This window comes from Triticum aestivum, chromosome 7A (genome assembly GCF_018294505.1).
Source record: "Triticum aestivum cultivar Chinese Spring chromosome 7A, IWGSC CS RefSeq v2.1, whole genome shotgun sequence".
In the NCBI taxonomy this organism is placed as follows: Eukaryota; Viridiplantae; Streptophyta; class Magnoliopsida; order Poales; family Poaceae; genus Triticum; species Triticum aestivum.
In genome coordinates, this window is record NC_057812.1 from 494,460,261 (window position 1) to 494,464,545 (window position 4,285).

Sequence of the window (4,285 nt, forward strand, 5' to 3'; positions counted from 1 at the left end):
AGCAGGATCTGGATACCCATATTGTCTCCCACATGTTCCACGATGATCTCATCGGATGAACCACGATGTCGGGGATTCAATCAATCCCGTATATATACCATTCCCTTTGTCCATCGGTATGTTACTTGCCCGAGATTCGATCGTCGGTATCCCCATACCTCATTCAATCTCGTTACCGGCAAGTCTCTTTACTCGTTCCGTAACGCATGATCCCGTGGCTAACTTTTTAGTCACATTGAGCTCATTATGATGATGCATTGCCGAGTGGGCCCAGAGATGCCTCTCCGTCATACGAAGTGACAAATCCCAATCTTGATTCATGCCAACCCAACAGACACTTTCGGAGATACTTGTAGTGCACCTTTATAGCCACCAAGTTACATTGTGACGTTTGATACACCCAAAGCACTCCTATGGTATCCGGGAGTTGCACAATCTCATGGTCTAAGGAAATGATACTTGACATTAGAAAAGCTCTAGCAAACGAACTACACGATCTTGTGCTATGCTTAGGATTGGGTCTTGTCCATCACATCATTCTCCCAATGATGTGATCCCATTATCAACGACATCCAATGTCCATGGTCAGGAAACCATGACCATCTATTGATCAATGAGCTAGTCAACTAGAGGCTTACTAGGGACATATTACGATCTATGTATTCACACATGTATTACGGTTTCTGGTTAATACAATTATAGCATGAACAATAGACAATTATCATGAACAAGGAAATATAATAATAACCATTTTATTATTGCCTCTAGGGCATATTTCCAATAGTAGGATCTATAGATCGTTAATGCTTTCGGTCTACAAGAGTATGTAGACACACTCCCCTCTTGTTGCTATGCATCTTCATGGATAGATCTTTGGGTGTTTCGTAGGAAAAAATTGTTTTCCATGCACCATTTCTCATCAGTGGCATCATGAGCTAAGTCTATGTGTAGATGTTAGGCACAAGTAGAATGCAAATTGGTTGTGGGTGTTGATGCTCAGATTGCATACCTCCCTTGTCTTATTTGGATTTGGCGGTATTTGTGGGATGAAGCGGCCCAGACCAACTTTACTTGTCCACGTACAAGAGACTGGTTCCATGATTGACATGCAACATTTTATTGCATAAAGTGGTTGGTGGGTGTCTATCTCTCCCACCTTAGTTGAATCTGATTTGACAACGGTGATCCTTGTAGAAGGTTAAAAGGTAACTTGTATATCACCGTTGTGGTTTTGTGTAGACGAAGCGGTTCTTATGGTTTGCCCTAGCAGCCACGTAACAATTGCAACAACAAAGTAGAGGACGTCTAACTTGTTTTTGTAGGGCATGTGATGTGATGTGGTATGGCCAAGATGTGATTTGATATATGTAATGTATGAGATGATCAGGTTTTATAATAGGTTCACGAGTTGCATGTCGATGAGTATGGCAACTGACCGGACCCATAGGGTTGTCTTTAATTTATTGTATGACCTGTGTGGCAATCATTAAACATCATGTAATTGTTTTACTTTATCGCTATGAGTTAGGAATAGTCATAGAAGCAATAGTTGGTGGAGACAACCACATGATGGAACCTTGGAATTGATGGAGATCACGATGCTATGTTGGTGATGATGGATATCATGCCGGTGCTTTGGAGATGGAGGTCAAAAGCACAAGAAGATATTGGCCATATCATGTTACATATTGATTGCATGTGATGTTTATCTTTTATGCATCTTATTTTTCTTAGGACGATGGTAGCATTATAAGATGATCCCTCCACTTAATATCAAGATAAAAGTGGTCTCCCTTAGTATGCACCGTTGCGAAAGTTCGTCGTTTTGAAGCACCTCGTGATAATTGGGTGTGATAGACTCTACGTTCGCATACAACGGGGGTAAGCCAGTTTTACACATGCGGGATACTTGGGTTAAACTTGATGAGCCTAGCATGTACAAACATGGCCTCGGAACATGGAGGACCGAAATGTTGAACATGAGTCATATAGAAGATATGATCAACATGGAGATGTTCACCATTGAAACTATCCCATCTCACGTGATGATCGGACTTGCGTTAGTGGATTTGGATCATGTATCACTTAACAACCAGAGGGATGTTGATTTAAGTGAGAGTTCATTAATAATATAATTAGTTGAACTAATTATCAAGAACATAGTCTAAAATGTGTTTGGAAATTATGTTGTAGATCAATGGCTCGTGTTGTAGCTCCCCGTAATTGTAATGCGTTCCTAGAGAAAGAAAAGTTGAAAAATGATGGAAGCAACTATGTGGACTGGGTCTGTAATATGAGAATTATTCCCACTGTTGCACAAAAGGCTTATGTCCTTGATGCACCGCTAGGTGTGCCACCCGCTCCGGCAAATCTAGACGCTATGAACGTCTAGTAGACAATAAATGATGACTACATGATAGTTCAGTGTGCCATGATTTACGGCTTAGAATCGGGGCTCCAAAGACATTTTGAGCACCGTATAGCATATGAGATATTCAAGGAGCTGAAATTAGTAATTCAGGCTCACGCTCGGATTGAGAGGTATGACACCTCCGACAAGTTCTTCGGCTGTAAGATGGAGCAGAACAGATCCGTTAGTGAGCACGTACTGAAAATGTCTGGGTACTACAATCTCTTGAATCAGTTGGGAGTTAACCTTCCGGATGAAGTAGCGATTGACAGGGTTCTCCAGTCACTGCCACCAAGCTACAAGGGCTTTGTGATGAACTATAATATGCAAGGGATGGAGAAGATGATCCCTGAGCTTTTTGCGATGCTTAAGGCTGCGGAGGTAGAAATCAAGAAAGAGCATCAAGTGTTGATGGTCGACAAGACCACCAGTTTCAAGAAGGGCAAGGGAAAGAAGGGAAATTTCAAGAATAGTGGCAAGCCGGTTTCCGCTCCCATGAGGAAACCCAAGGTTGGTCCCAGACCTGAGACTGAGAGCTTCTATTGCAAGGGGAATGGCCACTGGAAGCGGAACTACCCCATGTACTTGGCAGATAAGAAGGATAGCAACATCAACAAAGGTATATTTGACATACATATTATTGATGTATACCTTACTAGTGCTCATAGTAGCGCCTGAGTATTTTATACTGGTTTGGTTGCTAATATTCGTAACTCAAAGTAGGAGCAGCAAAATAAATGGAGGCTAGCTAAGGACAAGGTGACGATGTGCGTTGGAAATGGCTCCAAGGTTGATGTGATCGTCGTCGTCACACTCCCTCTACGTCTACCTTCAGGATTAGTTTCAAACCTAAATAATAATTATTTGGTGCCTACGTTGAGCATGAACATTATATCTGGTTTGTATTTATTGTGAGACGGTTATTCATTTAAGTCAGAGAATAATGGTTGTTCTACTTATATGAATAATATCTTCTATGGTCTTGCACCCAATGTGAATGGTTTATTCTTGTTGAATCTCGATCATAGTGATACACATGTTCACAATTTTGATGCCAAAAATGCAAATTTAATGATGATAGTATGATACGTCTCCAACGTATCTATAATTTTTTATTGTTCCATGCTATTATAGTATCAATCTTGGATGTTTCATATGCAAATTTTTGCAACTATATATCTTTTTTTGGGACTAACCTATTAACTTAGTGCCTAGTGTCAGTTGTTGTTTTTTGCTTGTTTTTGGCTTTTCAGGATATCAATATCAAACAGAGTCCAAACGGAGAAAATACTTTGGATTAATTTTTTCTGGACCAGAAGAGACCCTAGAAGGTTAAGGAGAAGACCAGAAGAGTCATGAGGGAGCAACAAGCTCGGGAGGCGTGCCCAGGGGGCGCATGCTTGTAGGCCCCTCGTGTCACCTCTTGACATAATTCCACCTCTATAAATTCTCAAATATTCCCCTGACATCATAGAGCCACCCAAAATACTTTTTCCGCCGCCGCAAGTTTCTGTTCTCGTGAGATCCCATCTGGTGGCCTTCTTCGGTACTCTACCAGAGGGGGAATCGGTCATGGAGGGGCTCTACATCAACCTTGTTGCCCTTCTGATAATGTGTGAGTAGTTTACCTTAGACCTATGGGTCCATAGCTAGTAGCTAGATGGCTTCTTCTATCTCTTTGATCTTCAATACAATGTTCTCCTTGATGTTCTTGGAGATCTATTTGATGTAATCACTTTTTGCGGTGTGTTAGTTGGGATCTGATGAATTGTGAGTTTATGATCAGATTATCCATGAATATTATTTGAGTCTTCTCTGAACTCTATTATGCATGATTATTATAGCTTCGTATTTCTCTTTGGTCTATTGATTTGG